This window comes from Macrobrachium nipponense, chromosome 35 (genome assembly GCF_015104395.2).
Source record: "Macrobrachium nipponense isolate FS-2020 chromosome 35, ASM1510439v2, whole genome shotgun sequence".
Taxonomy (NCBI): Eukaryota; Metazoa; Arthropoda; class Malacostraca; order Decapoda; family Palaemonidae; genus Macrobrachium; species Macrobrachium nipponense.
This window is the reverse complement of record NC_061096.1, coordinates 13,385,648-13,407,773: the sequence shown is the minus strand read 5'-3', so window position 1 is coordinate 13,407,773 and position 22,126 is coordinate 13,385,648. Positions and strand designations below refer to the sequence as shown.

At 40.4% G+C, this 22,126-nt stretch overlaps 1 protein-coding gene across 4 annotated transcripts in view; it reads right to left on the bottom strand.

Annotated features, from left to right (window-relative positions):
* The window catches only part of LOC135208432 (ras-interacting protein RIP3-like), a 136,975-nt gene that overhangs the window by 83,271 nt on the left and 31,578 nt on the right, over positions 1-22,126 (bottom strand). The gene's annotated exons all lie outside the window — the stretch shown is intronic.

Below are 22,126 nucleotides of genomic sequence, written 5' to 3'. Positions count from 1 at the left end.
AAGCCCACTTGCCCCTGGACCCTCCAACCTACCCTAACCCAGGAGGCTGGGTCTCTCATCTAACCTAACCTAACCTAAGGCAATGTGTCCTGGCCTAGTTTAGGGGAGGCAGGGGGATTTTCCAGTCCTGGAAACCAAACCGCCAAACTCCCCGCCCCCCAACCCCTGGCCACCTAACTGAAACAAGAGTGCCAAGTCCTTAACTAGCCGGGAGACTTTGCCACCGCCGGTCCCCCTTAACCTGTTCCAAGGTGCTAAGTTTCCCCACCCCCTTCACCCCTAATGTAACTTAATTAATACTTTTTTTTATCTGGCGAAAATGCACAATGAAAGCTTATTTTGTAACTTGTTTTTCCCCATCAAACATATGTATTAAAAATGCTATCGAGTTGACACACTATGAAAATATGTGTTCAAAGTCACTTTTTCATGCAGAACTACTTGAGTGTTTTTTTTTTTTTTTACTTTTTCAAGCAAAGCCTTAAATCCGTAGTTTAAAATAACACGAAAATGTATAACCAAAAATATGACAATTTTATAATATGATAAATTTTTTTTATATACTTACCAAGTAATTACATAGCTATAAGTTTCAAACACTACGGCAGCTAAAAATCTGAACAATTTTGGAAATCGTGGAAGCACTTTTGATCTGGATGTAGTAACTCACCTCGCCCACTTTCAGGGAAGAATAGGTGCAACGTAGCTAAAGAGCTCTATCTGTTTGTGCTCTATGTCCATAAGCGGGGAGGTGGTAGGGTTCTCATTATGTAAATACTTGGGAAGTAGATACAAAGATTTATTCTATTATAAAAATGTCATTTTTGTATAAGTAACTACCAGGTAATCACATACACAGCTGAATCCCACATTGACAGGAGGTAGGATATATAGACATACTCAATTTCAACACACATATTCTAAATAGAAATTTACTTGAAACAGTGAGTTGGTCTGGAAACCACTCTTTCTGTAGCCAACGTCATTGAGATGTTTCTGTGAGAAATGAATTTGTTCAATATTTCCCTTATCATACTGAATGGGGGGAAAGTGTATGCTATTCTAATAGATTCGACCAGTCCTGGAGCATGGCATCCGTTGTCCATGACTGAGGGTTCTGAAGTTCGAACTGGCAAACAATAAAGAGAATGACGACAATTTCTAGATGTCGCGAACAGATCTACCAAAGGTTTTCCCTAGCGTTTCCACAGGTCTGTGCATACCTGTGGATTTAATGACTGCTCGGTTGGCAGTGCCTGCTTGTGGCAGGTTAGTTCATCCACAAGAACATTTAATTCTCCTTGGATGAATTGGATTAGTATCATCTTCTGATTGCTCTCTGCCCATAACAGTAGCTCTTTGGCTTCTTGGCAGAGAGAAAAGGAATAAGTTCCTGCTTGGTTTTTTATGTATGCTAACGTTGTCATGTTTGGAGTGAATGGTTACTATTTTGTTGAGAATCAAAGTTGAGAATGCTTGAAGGGCTAGACGTATTGCTCTCAATTCTTTCACACTGATGTGCAGGTTCTTCTCTGTTGGAGACCACATCCCCACAATTTCTTTGCTGTTCAACAGGGCTCCCAAACCTGGGTCCAATGTGTCTGATTATAATGTTAGGTTGAGGTTCAACGTGTATAATGACTTTCCTACTGCAAACCTGCATACCTCTAGCCACCACTGAAGATCCTCTTTGATCTCAGAAGAAATGGGGAAAACGAATGAGTCTGGTTGTGGCTTTTTTTTTCAAACTGACCTTGGGTAAAACTGGAGAGGTCTGGTGCATAACCTTCCTAAAGGCACAAACTCCTCTATTGATGACAGTGTCACCAACAGGGCTCATACAGTCATTTGTCGAGCATGAGGGACGAGGGAAGAAGCCTCCAATTTTCTTCCAGCAATTTATTATTCTCTGATCAGAGGGAGAAGCCTGAAAATTCAGAGAATCTATCTTCACCCCTAAATAAAATATCAACTGAGAGGGAATCAGTTGTGACTTCTTTAGACTGATTATCAGATTTAATTGACGTGCTAGATTTAATGTCATCTGTAGGTTCTCTATGCACTTGGATCTCGAGGGAGAGCGAAGGAGCCAGTCGTCGAGATATAGACACATGTTTATGCCCATGAGGTGTAGCCACTTGGAGAGAGGTGCAAGAGCTTTGGTGGATACTTGGGGTGCTGTGGAAAGGTCGAAACACAGTGCCCTGCATTGGAAGACCTGTCCCTGAAATACAAACCTCAGATACTTCCAGGTCTCTGAATATACTGGAACATGTAAGTATGCATCCAGCATATATATGGTTACTATCCAATCCCCTTGTTGGATAGATGACAGGACTGACTCGTTTGTTTCCATATTGAATTTGGTCGTCTTTATGAAGAAATTCAGATCGCTGACATCTAGGACAGACATCCAACTCCCTGATGACTTTGGGACGATGAATAACTGGTTGTAAAAACCTTTAGATGTTCTCAAATACAGTAGAAAGAGCAGATACATCTTGAGACAGAGCTGAAAACTTCTTTAAGTCTATCGAGTAAGCTTTCAAGTTGATGGCCAAGGAGGTTAAGGGAGGTTTCACCCTGAATGGGATGGCATAGCGTCCCACTGCTCCCAAAACTGTAGTAGCCTCACTCTTACAGGTGCACAGAGGATCGATTCTTCATTTCCTAGGGGCAGGTCTAACTGCAGGTTTCTTACTGATCCTTCCTGCCTTAAAATTTCTGCAAGGGTGGGGTTGGAAGCGTCCTCTTTTACCACAAAAGGGCTGTTGAGCAAAAGGAAATACTGTTCTCATGCCGGCAAAAGCTGCACGTGAACCTCTTGTGTTCCTCTGATGTTTAGTAAATTGTGCAAGGAGGTCCTATATCAACTTCTTTTGCAATTCTTCAGTGATTCGCTCTGTCAAATGTGGGAAAAGATGGTTTTGTCTAGGGTACCCATTTCGTGGTAAATGAACACTACAGTTCCCTTGTTTTTAGTACTCCTTTGGTAAACAGCGAAGCTAGTTCTTGTCTGCCATCTCTAATTGCTTTATCTATGCATCCAAGTGCACTCAGCCAGTCTGTAGCAAAATTCTCTTGAAGGTTAGGAGTCCTCTATTTTCTTTGCTAAAGCTCCTATTGTCCAATCTAGGATGCTTAGTAATTCTAACACCTTAAAAAAAAGTCTTTAATAAAGTGGTCTATCTCTGAGATAAAAAAAGAGTACCTTAGCTGAAGCGAAAGCAGACCTGGTTGAATCAATAAGTCTGGAGAAATCCCGTTGAGAGGAGGCAGATACTCCCAAGGAAGGCATTTCTCTGGTGGCAATATGACGCTGGTCTTCACTTCACTAAATGAGGAGGAGGTGAACAGAGCGTCACTTTACCGAGCTCCACTTCTCAGATAACCAAGAGTCAATCTTGGCGAAAGCCTTCTTAGAAGATAAAGATAGTACTATCTTGGGAAGATCCGCTGTTCGTGAGGGTTGTCACTTCATAAATGCCAATCCTGGAGAAGATGGTACTGATGGCAAAAAGGAGGAAGGGCAGCAAACCAGGAGATACTGCAGGAGAGCCGAAAAATTAAAAGTCAGTTGCTCCTGTTCTACATCATCCTCATCTAACAAAGTAGAAGAAACATCTTCTAACACTTTCTGAGGATTCTGAGTTGTTAATGAGAGGTTCGGAAGTAGATTCAGAATACTATCCAGTTGTTGCTTGATGTGTGAGTCTCTGACAGGTTGTATCTGATCAGGTAACTGGCACTCGGGACTTGGTACTGTATGCTTCTCTTCGGGCACCAACTGGCATGGCTAGAAATAGTAAGCACTATTGATCACAGGAGGGTGGGAACTGGACACCTGGGCTCAATTTCCACTGAAATGCGTTCAATATGCACTGAAGGCTTGATACTGGACGCTCAGCAATCGGTTGTTCATACATCATCCTATTTCGCAAAACGCCTAAACTCTCATGTTCAAAAGGGACACAATAATCATACACTGAGTGGCATTCAGCCACTGGGCGCTGAGCAGGGGTGCAGTGCTGCCGGAGCTGGCCGGAGTGCTGCTCTGGCACCTCTGCAAGCAGATGGTGTGATGTGAAAATAGGAAAGAGGATGAGAGGATGGGTGCTTGTGGGAACCTGATGGTGACGGCAAGAAAATACTAGAATACTAGTATGACATTAATAATAAGTTAATAAATATTACAAAATTTTCTGCTTTTTTCATTCCGTTTTGATATTATTTCAATTTTTATATATTTAAAAAGAAATTAGTGAATGCAAACATGAAATGTGACGTAAAAAAGCAGCATAGGATATGGCAGACATTTGTCAGTCCCTAAAGAGCTCCAGCATCTACAAAATTGACACTGCACCCCTGGCGCTGACCTCTTTACGCTCGGCGCTGGACACATATACCGTACAATCGGGTGTTGGACTCTTGGATATTGGCCGCTGGGAACGTGGATGTTCCAGGCGTTCGTAGTCTAGTCATTCAGCTCCTGGGCGCTCAGGCACTGAACACTTATATACTGCACCATCAGGCACTGGGTGCTCTGATACTGCACGCTCTGACACTGCGTATTATATCAGGTGCTCAGACACTGGGCACTTGGCTGTCAGATACCATACATCATATGCTTGGCATTTGCCATATATTATGCGTTCAGTTACTGGGCACTCGAACACTTTCTTATGAGCAGAGCTAATCGGTACCTGATGGGGGCTCTACCAAAAACCACAAGAGGGGAGAGGTCTTTGCTCTCACTATTTTGCATGTTCATTTACTGAATGAAGGAGAATCATCCCTTGGCATAGCAGGCCTTTTCAGTGGCCTGGAAACATTAGAAAAACGTTTACTTTGTCATTTATATACACCTGTGTCCGAGTCACTTGAGGAAAGAGCATGCACACCCATATGAATGGCTGCCTAAAGTCCTGGGATACACGTTCAACAGGTTTGTTTGATGGAGCAACTACCCTTGGGCAAACCCCAACGACCTCCCTTGGACTGACAGTTTGCTTTCTCCAAGGCACAAGAGAGTTAGAAGGGACCTTGGTCTAGGAGCAGCAGTGGGGTGGATAGTCATCCCCTCCACAGCACTTACACTAAAACTGGTCATTTTATCCATCAGCACTTTCACGAAGCCCCAGTTTGGGCTACTGTATTCACTAATAGACCAAACTTATGGTCTATCCGCACCTTGAGACTGGCAATGGAACTGAGTTCCGAAGAAAGGGAGCCGGGAATCAGACTTGAGGGAAAAGTCAGAGGAGTATTAATGGGAGAAATAGCAGTCAAAGGCATAACAGATACAGGAATATTGACATTATCAACTTTATCAACTCTCGGTGAACTCACCTGACTAGCGGTTTTAGCCTCGGCTCTAGCAGCCGCTTTCCAACTTCTATCAAGTTTAAGTTTCATCAAATAAGAATCTAATACCTACCATTTCCCCTTACCCAATCTTTACACTCATCACAAATCAGAGTTAAAGAACAAACTTGTTCTCTGCACATACTACGAATAGTATACAAGTCATGCTAAACTTAACACTAGATGAAGTAAAGTTTGACAAAATTCAATCAAAAGTCAAAATTCAGGAGTCAAAATCAGTGATAAAGTCTCTAAGCTAATATAATTAGCTCTACCAAAGTAATGGAATATGTCACCCAACCAGTGAAAAACCACAACCATCCGGTGACCAAAAATTTCAAGAACTGCTCAACCACCATGTAACATCGTTGACCGGCAGAAACAAATTGATCTGTTTAGCTATGTTGTACCTATTCTTCCCTAAAAGTGGGTGGAGCAAATTACCGACATCCAAAACAAAAGAGCACCACCGCAATTTCCAAAATTTTTCAAATTTTTAGCTCCCATAGTGTTAGAAACTTATAGCTATGTAATTACTTGGTAAGTTACTTACATAAAAATTCTCCTTATCAGACTTCAGTGCAGGGCACTAATTCCAAAGCAAACTTACTGCCTTAAGAGAACAACCCTCAAAATAACAGACTGAGACGTCCCATAACCACAACCTCTCTCTACCAAACTGCTTTGCTCTCTCCCCTCCTGCTAGCCATGCTTTCCTCGCCTTTACAAACCCACTCCCAATCCCCAAGACCAAATGCCCCCATGATCTTAAGAACAAAAACTAGAAACAAAAATTTTTCTAACTCATTACAGTGAAAAAAATACAACATCAAACAAAGCACAAAAACAAGTGGACTATAACATTTTACATACAGTAGGCTACTGTTAGCAGAAATCGACTTCAATTCAAAGTTTCTCCTCCAGGCACTACAGCACATAGTACCGCATCCAGGAAGGAGCACGCCTTTTTCTCCTGCTATCATCCATCTCTTCATTCACCTCCTCCTCACCATACTTCCCTGAGGAACTCAGCAGCTCAATCCCACACAAGTCTAACAAATGATGTGGCATAGAATCCACAGACACGTTATTTTTAGAATTAATGCCTCTTACAATCCCCTTCTTCCCTGAGTAGTACAGCACACACGGGGAGGCTTGACCCACAATTTTCCCAACTGAACAGAAGCAACATCCTCACTAACAGTAATTGGCACTTTTGCCAGGGTCTCCATTTATATTCATAGAATAGCCCTTTGACTAACATTACTCTCATCTAACCCTTTCGTAGCTGTCATACCAGAACATAGCTTCTAATGGTCTATGTTTCCCCTCTCAGATATATTAGTTTTGATAGTTCTGTGGTACCTCTCCAAAATGCCATTCTCACTTGCTCAATAGGCAGAGTCAAAATATCTCTGTATAATCCATCCATCCATCATCATCTTTAGGTTTCCCGATCTGAGCACTGTACATACTACAATTATCCATAAGAATTTCATCTACAGGATCCCATTCCAGAAAAATTATATTCAATTTATCTGCTACTTCCTATGCACTCTCCCTCTTCAGACCTTTCTATACCACAAATCAGCCAGGACCACAGTCAATTACTAACAAATAAGGTACATTCCTAGTATGTGTGACATCTATGGCAAGTCTCTTCCAATCTTTGTCCATGCTCACACTACCTGAATCATCCACCACTGGAGCAGGACCAGTTGACTGACACTACAAACAGCTTTTCACAATGTTTCACCATTTGTTTATCAATTTTAAAGTCTAGTTTTTGTACTAAAAATGTAGTCCTATCTATACCCATCTGATGCCTGTTGTGTTCATGCAATACATCTCACTTCTCACCTGGTTCTTTAATACATTCAAAAGCCAGCTCTTTTTTTACCTGGGTCAAGGTATCAGCCTTGTTCTTCACCATACTTACTAGTGTCACCCTCAATTCTAAACCAAATTCTTTAATAAGCGCCCTCACACTGCCCAATCGTCACTTTATTATCATCTCTCCTACTCCCTTTATAAGCGTGGGGCAAGATTGCCATCCTGTTTCTTTCACAACCAAGCTGCATCCTCAACTGCAACACCACTACTACATCTTCCAGTTTGGCCACATCAATATGATTTCTGTCATGTTTCTTTTGCAACCAAGCTGCATCCTCAGCACAACACCACTATTCTCCAACACAACCATCAACACTAAACTACTTGCATCACACCAAAGAACCCCATCCTCAGACCGAGAGACAGGCCACTGCCCTTGCACTGGATCAGCTTTGTTTACCTACTGGACAACCTCTGTGAGCATCAACAGAACATCTGGGTTTACATCAGTCCCATGACCCACCACCTGCTCATTTCTTCACATCCACAAGCTAATCATAGCCAATTGGTAATGGGGTAGTGGCCCACCAATTTTCCACAAATTCAAAACAACTCGTCTTGAAAACTCATCCAGAATCTCTGGGAAGGCATTACCTCTTCCAAAACACCAAACATCATTTTGCTCACTTATATTAAGACCCAAAGTACCACTCCCAGCCAAAGTCTCAGGTGGTTTAGCAATCATCCATTCAGTTTTAAGTAGGTGACCAACTCAGAAGTTAGCACCTGAGTTTCATCAACCAAAATGTCATCGATGTAAGAACTTGCAGTCTTTTATGTCCTTACTCCTCCCCAAAACAGTTTTTAACATAATTTGAGGAGCAAAATTCAATCCAAATCCCAACCTTGTTGAACAGTAAGTTCACCCTTTATAATTTACAAGTTGATAACACCATAGGTTCTTGGCCACTATACTTTGCAGATATGCCGACTTCAAGTCTACAATACCTGAATTACCTAGCATTCAGTATCATTCTCTTAAGATCGCACCACACGCATCAACAGCATCATCCCCAGTATGACACTCAACAATCTTGTTCAGTCCTCTAAGTTCAGCAGTGGTCTAACTTTATTTCTAGTTGGTTGCTCAACAGCCATTAAAGGTAAGAATCCTATCCTCAATCTGCTTGTCCCAGGGGAGCAAAATACTCACTTCAATCCATCTTGTACTTCCTTCTCGAACTCTCCTCGCTTTCATTCATCCAGTCCTTTATCATAACAAATAATCTTATTCATCAACTCTACTTTATTTCCCTCTTTCACTAGCCACTCTACTGTCCATTGACTACCATGAAATCTTGCTACAAAATCTTTATCTTCAATTGTAATAACACTAGAACTACCGCATGCCCCAGGACCACACTGAGAGTTATCATTTATCACTGAACGTCTTGCCAGACCAAACAGCCCTCAGCCACTGTAACACCTCTAAATCCATTGATTGCATTCGTGCCAAAAATTAAATCAATATTGTCAGTTTGTTTCTCAGCCACTAAAGAAGTTACAGTAATTGCAACGTCATCAATATTCAATTTTACCTTTACACAAGATCTCTCCCCTATCAAAGGAAGTTATGACCTTTTCTCAACAAACGTAATCCTCTAAATGAGAACCAAGAACTGTAGTAGAACAGCCTGTGTCCACCAAGCCCACCAAAGACTACCCAATCACCTCCACATTCATATACGATAACCTCGAATGGGGCACCATTGCACCTCTGAGGGAGAAGATGTTGGCACACCAGTCCCCCTTTTCTCGTTTCCTGAATCACACTGAGTTGAAATATGACCCATCCTATTGAACAGGAAGCACACAACTGGTTTTCGGTCCTTACAATAATGCAGCTTATGTGGGCTTCCACACCCATAACACTGACCCCTGAATTCACCAAAATTTTGTCTACTGAACTCATCACCCCCTCCCCAAACTATTGCCTTACTCTCATAGACTTGGGCCTAGATGTACTCACAGCAGCAAATCACTGAATGTATTAGAAGTCAATATTCTCGCCATTCCCCGTACTCCTGGTAGCTGCTGTAATGATGCCTGATGTGACTAGGCATACCATTCACAAATGTTAACCTAACTGTGCGTTTCAAGCCATCCCCTTTAAACCCAGCCAACCTTCTTAATTCATTTGCAGAAACATCTACCTGTTCCCCATCCACCTTTAATTAGTTAATTTCCCAAATACTACAAAAGCTCCATTTGAAAAGGTTTATTTCAGTAATTCTTCAGTCTTTTCAGAATCACTTTGGTCATCTTTCATATTTAAAATACAATGCCAATCCATCACCTTCTAAAAACAATGGAATAAATCCAGCCACATCATTCACTTTCTGAAGCCTGGCAACCAACTTTACCTTTTTTAACCAAGCAATTACATCTCCTTCACCCTTAAAGGGTTAATCTTATCAAATGAGATTTCGTTGCTTCGTTGCTATCTTCTTAACCAAAACGTCCTAGATAGCTTGTAGTTTAAAATAACACGAAAAATGTACAGGGAACTAATTCCAAAGCAAACTTAAAATCCTACAAGAACAACCCTCGAAACAAAAGACTGGGGCATCCACAACCACAACCTCTCACTACCAAATCACCATGCTCTCTCCCCTTTCACCAGCTATGCTTTAAATGCCCTTACAAAACCCCACCCAAATCCCCAAGACCTGGACCCATGTGCAAGACGTATATCCTTCTCGTTGTCAGGTCAGCAATGCAACCTCATTCTGAGACTCTGGATGCAGGTTCGAATCCTGCTATGAACATCAGAATTGCTTCATATTCTTGCATTTGGATCTAAAGCTTCATAGTGACAAGCATGTTCAGAAAGTATAAAGAATTCGATTAGTCAAGAGAGCATTGTGGTTATTACAATTACATACGATTGACCAGTTGGCTACTAAGGTGAGAATGGGACTATTGCAGCTCTAACAAATGTGTTTAAATTTGAGAGGCATACATACTCGTATATATGTATACACATATACATATATATATATATATATATATATATAATATATATATATATATATATATACGTATTTATATATATATATATATATATATATATATATATATTGTAATGAGGTTCCCTCATATTACCCCATCTCTTCTTCCAATTAACATAATGCTTGGAAGCCCAGAAGAAAGTAAATGCTCTTATTTTTTCACTCATAATAAAGATCCAGGCAAATTTCTCCCTCTCTCTCACTCACTACTTCCTTTAGAAAATTTATCCTTTAATCTCCTTCTGTTCATCTGACTGCTGGTGCCTTGTTTTTGCAGATTCACCAGCTGAAAGAGAAAGTCCAGATGAGGGCGATCAGCCTCCGTATTTAAAGCCCAGGCCAGATGGTTAACCTAGGAAGACCTTTTGGCAGAGATGTACCAGAGGACAGGCAGCCCCCTCTGCCTGGATGCCTGCACACAATCTCCAAAGGTATAAAAGGCCAGAGCACCAGACGAACGTCCTTAGAATCTTTCACTCGCCCCTTGAACGCAGTCCAGCCTTGGCAATATCAGTCTCCAAGCTCCCTCTGAGCTACTCCCTTGAGAAGGTGGCTGTTATCTAGCCAATGTGATTTTTGCTGTGCAGTAATGTGTCCCGCCCCACTTCTCGAACGAGTCTTGTATTGTGTTATAATTGTGTATTGTTGTGGACCATCAGCCAAGAGTGGTTCTCAGTGGTAACATGCTTCATTCCTTTGTGAGATCGAGTTGTTAAGTACCTTCTGTACTACATCCCCCTCGATCCTCGACTGCATGTCCTGTGCAATCTGTTCAGCTCCCCCTTTGCGTTCATTGCAGATTGCAGTAGTGCAGCTGTGGACACTGGACTCTCGCCTCATGTGCTCCAGGGGTTAATATTTTCCCTCATTTCCCTTGCCCCATGTGCACAGAAACTGTCAGTCACCTACTCATCAACCTTCATATCTAAATCATTGTTATTTTGTAACCTGTGTTACTGGGTCCTTGCATCCCCCTCTAACTCATATGGTGTCATCCTTTTTTCTTCTAATATAAATAAAAGTGTAAATATAATCAATTAAGCTAATCCTTAGCGTTAACCTGACTATTACCCAATCTGAAGTAGTCAGATCAGCACCATTTGTTCATCGTCAGTTGCGCATTCCCAGTTACAATCATAATATATATATATATATATATATATATATTATATATATATATATATATATATGTATATAGTATATAAGCAAATACCACAGGAAAATGACAGGCAGAAGGTCAGAACAAGGCGTTTTCTCCTATTTATTTAGGCATTGTCATTCTGAATAAACTGGAGACAGAACTTGTGTTGACCTGCATGTCATTTTCCTGTGGTATTCACTCATATAATGAAGTCTACTGTGATTTTAAATACACACACACACACACACACACAGATATATATATATATATATATATATATATATATATATATATATATGTATATGTATATCATATATGTACATGTGTGTTATATATAGAATTACATATATAATATATATACGTATCTGGTAAAAATTACGTAGATTCTATATATATAAATATATAATGTATATATACGCATATTTTCAGTTTACGAAACTTGCTAGGCCTACGTTGTCGAGCTTTTGCATTACTATCCGCGGAAAACACTTGCATTTATTTTGCGCACCTGCGAAAAAAGCCACAGAAATAATGAATTGCAGATATAATCTCATAAAGGCAAACAAAGTCTCTATAACACCGCTAGCAAGTACTTACTGCCGTTTATAAGGACCCCAAACCTAGGAAACTACGTTCTCTTGTTTTAGGATGCTATACAGTAGAGGAGGCTGTTCGATTTACCTCATGAAGTTTTATACTATACAATAATATTTTTTATCTATTTTACTTTTTAGGGTGAAATCCATTCTTAAGAAAATGTTGATAACTACATGTTCCATCGATTATTTGGTGTGATTTGTTCCAATTTCAATTAAAATATAAGAGAACACTTAAGAAGTTCTGCGTGAAAAACTGCATCCAAAAGGCATTTTAAAACATTGCCTTGGGGCGCCGTGCTATTTCATTTGACACTTTTGAACGCATTTTATACATTATCTCACTCCTATTGCATTTCTAACACATAAGGCACCTTCTGAGGGAGAAGTTTAGGTGATCAGATAAGCTTTCATCAGAATCACCAAAGCATTGTTTAAAATATTGTTGGAACATGATACATTCATCCCATCTACTTTCAATTGCATTCTCGCCACACTATTAAACAAAATAACTGGCGTATAGGACGGTGTAAAACTGAATGAATAATATGGTTACAGCCTAACCTACGCACAATTAACATAACCTAGTGCCAGGTGAGACATAAGTCACATAACCTTGTTAGCAGTCTTTTGCTTACTAGCTGTGAGATGTCACTTTAAAAATCTCGTCTTGATCACAATTAGAACTTAAAGATGTATTACGGGGGTGTTAGAATGTATCCATGTATTTCATTATTATAATATATCCTTGTGTTGCACTATTATTTTCCCCAGCCCAAAAACCCAGTTCCCCTCTGAAGTCCATAACCAGTATCTCTAAAACTAGGCCTAGCCAACTAATTTGTCATCGAAATAAGCGTCCAAAACATTCAAAACACACACTAAAACATAGGATAATCCTATTTTCCACTCCAGAATACGATTTTGTGTTAGAGCAAAAATTTACCAAATGACCAAACTTTCAGTGAATCTTACCTTAATCAGAATCAGAACTTGCAGACTAGGCTATTATGAGGATGTTAGTCTGATTCTTAGTGATTTCACTTTACTATTTGTATTTTCCCTTACCCAAATTCCCGGTTCCCACTGTAGTTCCCCATAATTGTTGGATATAAGAGGTTCCATTATCTTTCAACCGTTATTTTGTTACCGGACTGTAAGTTATGAACCTTCGAAACACAAAAAATGAAAAACAATTCAGGAAAAAATCACACGTCAGCACCGAAGGAACAATGACTACAAACTGAAGCCGACTTTATCAAGCAACGACGGAAATTCCAAAATCCCACTTAATGTTCCTGGTGGAAATATACATAATCAGCCATCCTTACCCATGATGCCGTAGAACAAGCAAAATCTGATTTTGATTCCCCTCGGAGACCATTTAAACATAAACGACGAACTTATATTAGAAAAAGTCCAGGAGGGTAACAACATTCGTAGCCCGTAGGTATGTCGGTAACAGTAAATTTCCGATATTTTATAGCAGGATTTATGAATTAAGCAGACCAAGGAAATTTTTTCGTTGGAATACAAGTAACAAAGATAATGATACTCATAAGACTAAGATCAACAATAACAACTGACTGACGATGATGTAATATCTTGCAACTATTTAGCTGAAGGCCTATAAAAAAAACGGTTTTTTTTGTTTTCATGTGTCCAGCCGCCTGTGGTGATTTCGCATGGTAACACTGCGTCCCAGGCTTTAAATAGTTACGCTGTGTAAGTTTAAGGTAAATAAAAGGATATCTGGGTGTACAGACGGCCAACGAAGAATTGGCGTAGTTTCTTAATTCATTGTTCGTTATGGAAATATTGCCATATGCAGGTGCCAGATTATTTACTTAACAATAAATAACATTTCCTTTCAAAGGTGCTATACTTGAAATAAATTACATTAGAACTGGGTAGACTTATTCAGTGTATTAAAGATAATTATTTTGCAAAGTAAGGAAAATATATACCGATGGGTCCACGATTTCTAATTTTATTCGTGACATCATACTGAACATTTTGAAGTTGGCTTTGCTGCCGCTCGAGTCTTGACTCAACGTATCGTACTGCACTGGAGTGTTGTCATTTCGTCTCCTACAGCCGATAAACAATACATCAAGACGTTATCATTCTTTGAAAACGATGTTTAGTTAAGCTAATTTTGTCCTTTGATCAATAAAATAATTTGCATGACCATGACACATTTAGTGGGCCTAAAATGGACTTCTGATTTTCCCGCATGATTTGCCTAGGTCTATTTTCAGCAGTATACTCTCTCGGATACGTAATATTAATGAATATTTAAATCGACAATATATATATATATATATATATATATATATATATATATATTAATCTGCTTTATTTGACTATTCCCGTTATTCTTGTTTTATTAGCCATGTTCGCCTTTCTTCTTATCCTTTTCATAATTGCTTAACATAATTAACTCAGACCTAGCTATTCAAAGTCAAAAAGCAATCATAAAAAAATCAAACGAATATAATTCAGTCTTATTTTTTATCGAATTCCTTACATATCATCCTGTTTCATTTGGACACCTTCCGGAAAGCTGTGGGAGTCAAAACTGACGAATACATTAAGATAGGCTTACTTTCCTTAAAGCTTTTTTAGGTTGATCTTTTTGTAGCTATTCATTTCTTCTAAATAGAAATTAATTCAAATTAGTTTCACATGTATACCTACTAGACCTACTACCATAAGCATATTATAAGTAGCTGAAAGGATAAGAAATATGAAAGGTGACGTTCTCGTTTAAGTCTATTTCATGTTTTTTTTTTTTTTTTTTTTTTTTTCAAGAAAAACCATACTGCTTATCAAGGGTTTGCTCTTTGACGGCTATAGGGTGTAACACGAGTGTACACATATTTTGTGGAATGAAAAATAAAGTTTCTTTGAACAGAAAATACTTTATAAACGCATTTTAAGGCGTCCGTTGTCGGTGCGGGGAATTTTAAAATAACCGTTATCATTAGTGATGCTTTCACGAGATGGAGTTCGTAGTGAGAAGTCGGATCTAGTCGCCTGAGATGTAGAAGAGAGCGGAGGTGGCGTATAGGAGTGATGGAAGGATTAGGCCGATGTTAAAAAAGTATCTCCCAATAAAATGTATTCTTTAGGTTTTGAAGAAAAAAATGCATGCATCATTGAAACCGTTTCCCTCCCTATCCGTGGTATTCACCGGCCACCGATAAAAAAACAAAACAAAAAGAGTAAGCCTAACTGAATCTCTCATCCATCAAAGATAAGTTTGCTTATTCATTAGACTTATTCATTAGACAACTATCAAAGACTTCAAGTGTAGATTTAAAAATCTCTTCCTTTCCATCTAAAGTATTCATCAGACACCAATCATAAGCGTAGAGCTAGTTATGATTCCTGGTTCAGCAATGTCGTGACGAGGCACTAGAATTCCAAGTTCACAAATGAATGTTGCAGCAACATTTGCACTACTGTATTGTCTTGCTCTCATGTGGTGCTTCAAGGTGTTCCACCTCTAGGCCCATGTTTTAAATTTTGCCGTTCTTTAACAATTTTATTCATCTATGTATGATTCTCTCCGGTTTTATTAGTTTTATTGATATCTCTCCAACAGGAACTTGCACCGAATGCAGTGCAATAATTCTCTCGCTCATCGAGGGATGTTTCTTAGACCGATAAATGACACATTGACATTAGATTCCCGTGCACATAACATCAAAAGCAATAGAGTGAGGTCGCCTGGTTCACACTGTTAAGATATCGTTTTTTTTTCTTTTTGTTTTTAAATTTGATAGCATTTTGTGAGATTCCAATGTTTTCTGTAAAATTTAACAAATGGAATATTCAACTACCTTCAATTTAATATTGAAATGATAATTTAAGGACTATGTTTATGCGATACTACTAGTGATAGGTGTCTCCTATCTATTTGGTAATGTATATCTATGGTTGTGATATGACGTTTTTTATCACTTCGTTTCGTTCATGTCAATTTTGCTATATGGAAAATAGTTTCACACAATAACATAACATAATGTTCTAAAGATATCAGTGACTATTTTTAACGTCATTACACATGATTTCTTCCATCTTTGAACAGAAAAATAGATAAATAAGGCATGAATCGTGCGTCAGGCAGGTGAACGAAAAATTATGAAACTCTGCCACGAGTTTTTTGGCCGACAGTACATTTGCAGCTGAAAAGTGTTTTAATAATTTACTGTATGCGAATTACACCGTTAATATGCGAAATAGGATATTTTTATAAATGTTAAATGTAAGCTGAATGTAACTATCTGAAGCCCGGGACGCAGTGTTACCATACACAAAAACCACAGGCGGGTGGACAGATGGAAAAAGCCGAGTATAGTTATCTTGACAGGAGAAACTCGAGTTAAAGGCTGAGTTACCAGTGATATTTCACTTTGATTAATTCAATGGTCTTTTTTCCAATCAACTGGGTCCTGTTGGTCTTACTTATAACCTTCATAACATAGCTTGTCATCGGAAATAGAGAGAAACTAGGCCACAGGTAGGAAAAATGCGGTAGGCCTATGCAGCGGTTTAGCCATAAAACAAGTTTCTTCCTAGCCCTTTAAACTTTTGGCGGGAAGGATATGCGAGGACTCCTTCATAAAATTTGGATTGTATGAAAGCAAAAGTTATTGATGTATATACAGAGATGCAAAAAAAATTGCATATATATTAGTTATGTGAATTAAGAAAAAGTTATGGACAGGTTAGCGCAATCATTGAGTTTAGACGGAACTGTGATCCTAGAGACATCATGTTATCTATAATCTTATTTGAAATACGTTGCTGAACTTTGTTTATGATTCCATAATTCACTTTCATTCAACACAGAGTGATGTGTAAATATAATCACCAAGTCCATCTTTGCATTTTGGTCTACTGGGCACATGTATGTCAGACGTAAAGATGGTGATGACCAAGGTCCAAAGAAAAAAAGCGATAAGCAACAGTGAGACGTAATGATTTTGACTTGAAAACCACAGGGTACTTTCAATAGTTATAGGAAATGCTACAAGTACCAGGTCAAGATGTAAGAAGATAGGCCGAGTACACAGAGGTCGATTTTTCAACTCTACCGCGTATGACGTCACTCGGCGCTCTCCTCGGTTGCATGTGGCAACAGCTATAGGCGAGAGTTTTCACGAATTTGTGCTAATTCTTGGGGTTTTTGGGACTTAGCACGTTATTGCCATGGTGATATGTGCCATTGATGGATGCTGTAACACAGAAATGGACAATGGCGGGAGTGAAAAGGTTAACTTTTACCGTTTCCCTGAAAATCCCGAGTGGAAGTGGATGAACGCAGTGTGTTTGGTTCATTTTCAACAAAGCGATTATGTAAGGAACTTCAGGGATGAATTGCTGAACTACTGCCCAAAAATGCAAGAAAATTGAAGGATGATGTCAAACCACAGCAACGTTTACCTCTGCATGATAGTGCAACTGTTGATTCAGGTATTTAACATCTTGACTCTAGTTTGGTTTAGTCTTCCTGTTAGTATGTATGTAAAATTGTTGATAATATATTAACTATAGGGTTACATGAATACTTCTATAGATTAAAGTGCAAGTAAGCCATATTTGACTGGTTAAGAGTGATAAGATTGAAATTATGCCTAGACCTATGTGTAGTTAAGAATAATTGCCAAGGGGCTATACTAGTCAACACGAGAGAGAGAGAGAGAGAGAGAGAGAGAGAGAGAGAGAGAGAGAGCCTTTTAGTAAATTATTCTAATATGCATGAAACGTGCCTATTATTTGTAGGGCAAAGAAAGGGGACACTTATTTTCAAGATGGAGAGAGAGACTGAGAGGAGAGCGGTTTGCATAACTGAATGAACCATAGGTTTATAAGGATAATTCTAGCAATTAACGAGCATATACAGTAAGTAATATCTCCCATTTGATACCTAATGCAAATAAATCATGTTCACTAGTTAAGACTGATACAAGTGGGATTAGGCCTAGACCTGTTTGTTGAGACTAACTGCAAAGAGAAAATGCGAGTCAACACGGAAGTGAGAGGGCAACATTTTATCAGAATACACATATGAATAGGCCTTTTTGCAAATGTAAACCTTTCTGCATATCTCATGGAACGTCTCCTACCTGTAACCGATGAGATTCAGGAGGATGAGGAAGATTCATGGGAAATTTGATAGAGAGAGAACCAGAATCTATGGTAGAAAATGAGTCTTTAAGTCATTAGGGAGGATTCATAGAACATAAGTTTAGGAATACGCATCCATCTTTAGGTTCAGCTGATATAGATGGAACAAGTGAGGATTGGCTCTCATATGTACAGAGAAAATATAAATAGACCTTCTGTACAATTTCAAAAAGATTTGCGACACATGGAAGAGGTATTTTCAAGAACAAAATGTCAATGTTTCGGAGGATATAATTAGTTATTTTTTCTAGATTCAGAATTTATTTTCGGACGAAAATATTCAACTCAAAAGGGAAACAAACATTGCAAAGTAAAGATAATGAAAATACGAAAAAAATACTTCAGTGATTTTTGATAAACATTTGATAGAATTAAAGCAGTATTACGGGAGTGTTAAATGGCACCTGCTTTCTACACTGTCTGAGAAAAAACACCTGCTTCTACTTTTCTCTTTCATCATTATTTATCAGATTGCGGAGTAAATTCCTACGACCTACTCTTCCATTGTATCCCTTGACTTCCATGTCTGTCTCTTTTGGCTGGGCTTTACTACCCCTTTTGCCTGTGATCTTCTTACATCTTGTGCTAGGTAAGGCACAATGGTAACTGGTAACGCAGACATAGGAGTAATACTACTTATTGAATCAATCTTGAAAATAACGCATTACTACTTCCATATGCAGCTGATATATTTGTAGCATGAATAAACTAGTTGAGGGAAAACTGTTCTTATCTGTAACTTGCCAACTGGCTGCTCCATAAAAGCACACTAAATCAAGCAATTTTAGACCGACCATTTTACTGACCACTTAGTACTAGGTACCATTTACAGTCATAATGCAACCATTCCTAATGTGCTTAGGTAGTTGGTAGGCAGAATATCGAAGTTTATGAATTAAGAAATCAAGAAGAAAACAAAACAATAGAAAAAGGCTTCGGCGCAGTCGAGTTTTCTGAACAGCGTATAATGCTGTATGAAACTCTCAGCCGCGGCCCAATAGACTCTCAGGCACAGCCCGGTGGTGGCCTGTGTTGTTGGTACCTACAGCAGTGCCAGACACACGATCGTGGCTAACTTTAACCTAAAATAAAATCAAAGCGACTGAGGCTAGAGGGCTGAATTTCGTATGCTTGATGACTTTAGGGTGGATGATCAACATCCCAATATGCAGCCCTCTAGCCTCAGTAGTTTTAAAGACCTAAGGGCAGACAAAAGAAGTGTGGACGGACAGACATAGCTATCTCAATAGTTTTCTTTCGCAGAAAACTAAAAGGATGATACTACAACTGGTTCTTAGCAGACATGACAACCTTTGCAAAACAGAACTACTCCAAAATTTTATATAAATATGGATCGTACCCACTACAAGGGAAAATCATAGAGCTTGAAGCTTGCCAGTGCCAAGGAATCTCTTGTGTCAGTGGCTGTGATCTTTTTGTTTACTATGGACATTGTTTCCCTGAGTGGAAAAAGAAAATGATTGGCAACAAGTACCCCATTCCATGACACTAAACATATACATAATCTATAAAGCACATCCAAAGTCTGCTGTAACGAAATATGTACTTTTCATACCACCCATAACAACAAACTATATGAGATGTGTGTGTGTGTGTAAAGACCGAGTCTAGCAATTCTATCAGTCCAAGACAAGACTGGTCCTCCAGCAAGTCTGTCCAAAACAAACCTGGTCCCCCAGCAAGTCTGTCCAAAACAAACCTGGTCCCCCAGCAAGTCTGTCCAAAACAAACCTGGTCCCCCAGCAAGTCTGTCAAAAACAAACCTGGTCCCAGCAAGTCTTGTCCAAACAAACCTGGTCCCCCAGCAAAGTCTGTCCAAAAACAAACCTGGTCCCCCACCCAAGTCTGTCCAAAGAAAACAAACCTGTCCCCCAGAAAAGACAAAACTAGCAAGTCTGTCAAAAACAAACCTGGTCCCCCAGCAAATCAGTCAAAAACAAACCTGGTCCCCCAGCTAGTCTCTCCAAAACAAGCCTGGTCCCCCAGAAAGTCTGTCCAAAACAAACTTGGTCCTCAGGAAGGCTGTCCAAGACAAGCCTGGTCCCCCAGAAAGTCTGTCCAAAACAAACCTGGTCCCCCAGCAAGTCTGTCCAAAACAAGTCTAGTCCCCCAGTAAGTCTATCCAAAGTAAGCCTGGTCCCCCAGCAAGTCTTTCAAAAACAAACCTATTCCCCCAGCAAGTCTGTCCAAAACAAACCTGGTCCCCCACCTAGTTTGTCCAAAAAACCTGCTCCCCAGCAAGTCTGTCCAAAACAAGCCTGGTCCCCCAGCAAGTCTGTCTAAAACAAGACTAGTCCCCAACCAAGTCTCTCCACAACAATCCTGAGCCCCCAGTAAGTCTGTCCAAAGTAAGCCTGATCCCCCAGTAAGTCTGTCCAAAGTAAGCCTGGTCTCCCCCAGCAAGTCTGTCCAAAGTAAGCCTGGTCCCCCAGCAAGTCTGTCCAAAGTAAGCCTGGTCCCCAGCAAGTCTGTCCAAAGTAAGCCTGGTCCCCCAGCAAGTCTGTCCAAAGTAAGCCTGGTCCCCCAGCAAGTCTGTCCAAAACAAGACTAGTCCCCAACCAAGTCTCTCCACAACAATCCTGGGCCCCCAGTAAGTCTGTCCAAAGTAAGCCTGGTCCCCCAGCAAGTCTGTCCAAAGTAAGCCTGGTCCCCCAGCAAGTCTGTCCAAAGTAAGCCTGGTCCCCCAGCAAGTCTGTCCAAAGTAAGCCTGGTCCCCCAGCAAGTCTGTCCAAAGTAAGCCTGATCCCCCAGCAAGACTATCCAAAGTAAGCCTGATTCCCCAGCAAGTATGTCCAAAAGAAGCCTGTCCTCGGAGCAAGTCTGTTTAAAACAAACAATGGTCCTCCAGCCTAAGTCTGTCAAAAAAAGCCCTGGTCCCCCACAAGTCTGTCAAAGTAAGCCTGGTCCCCCAGCAAGTCCCTGTCCAAATTAAAAAAGCCTGGTCCCCCAAGCAAGTTCTGGTCCAAATTTAAGCCTGGTCCCCCGGCAAGTCTGTCCAAATAAGCCTTGGTCCCCCCAAGCCAAGTCTGTCCAAAAACCTGGTCCCCCAGCAAGTCTGTCCAAATTAAGCCTGGTCCCCCAGCAAGTCCCTGGCCCAAAAGAAAAAAAAGCCTGGTCCCCCAGCAAGTCTGTCCCCCAGGCCTGGTCCCCCGGCAAGTCTGTCCAAATAAAGCCCTGTCCGGCAAAGTCCTGGTCCAAAAGCCTTGGTCCGTCCCCCCAGCAAAGTCTGTCCAAAATTAGCCTGGTCCCCGGCAGTCTTGTCCAAGTAAGGCCTGTCCCCCAAAAGGCAAAGTCTGTCCAAACACCAAGCCCTGGTCCCCCACCGCAAGGGTCTGTCCAAATATGTCCTGGTCAGCCAAAGTCTGTCCAAAAAAGCCTGGTCCCCCAGCAAGTCTTGTCCAAATTAGCCGGTTCCCTGCCAGCCAGGTCTGCCAAAAAAAGCCTGGTCCCCCAGCAAGTCTGTCCAAATAAGGCCTGGTCCCCGGCCCCAAAGTCCCTAATCCAAAGTAAGCCTGGCCCCCAGCAAGTCTGTCCAAAACAAACCTGGTTCCCCACAAGCTGTCCAAAACAAGCCTTTGCGTCCCCCAGGCAAGTCTGTCCTAAACAACCGGCTCCCCCAGCAAGTCTGTCCAAAACAAGCCTGGTCCCCAACAAGTCTGTCCAAAACAAGCCTGGTCCCCCAGCAAGTCTTTTGTCCAAAACAAACCTAGGGTCCCCAAAACAAGGGTTCTTGGTTCCCCCCCCAAAAACAAACCTGGTCCCCCAACAAGGGTCTGTCCCAAAACAGCTCTGGTAACCCCCAACAAGTCTGTCCAAAAACAAACCTGGGTCCCCCAGCAAGTCTGTCCAAAACAAACATGGGTCCCCCAGCAAGTCTATCCAAAACAAACCTGGCTCCCCCA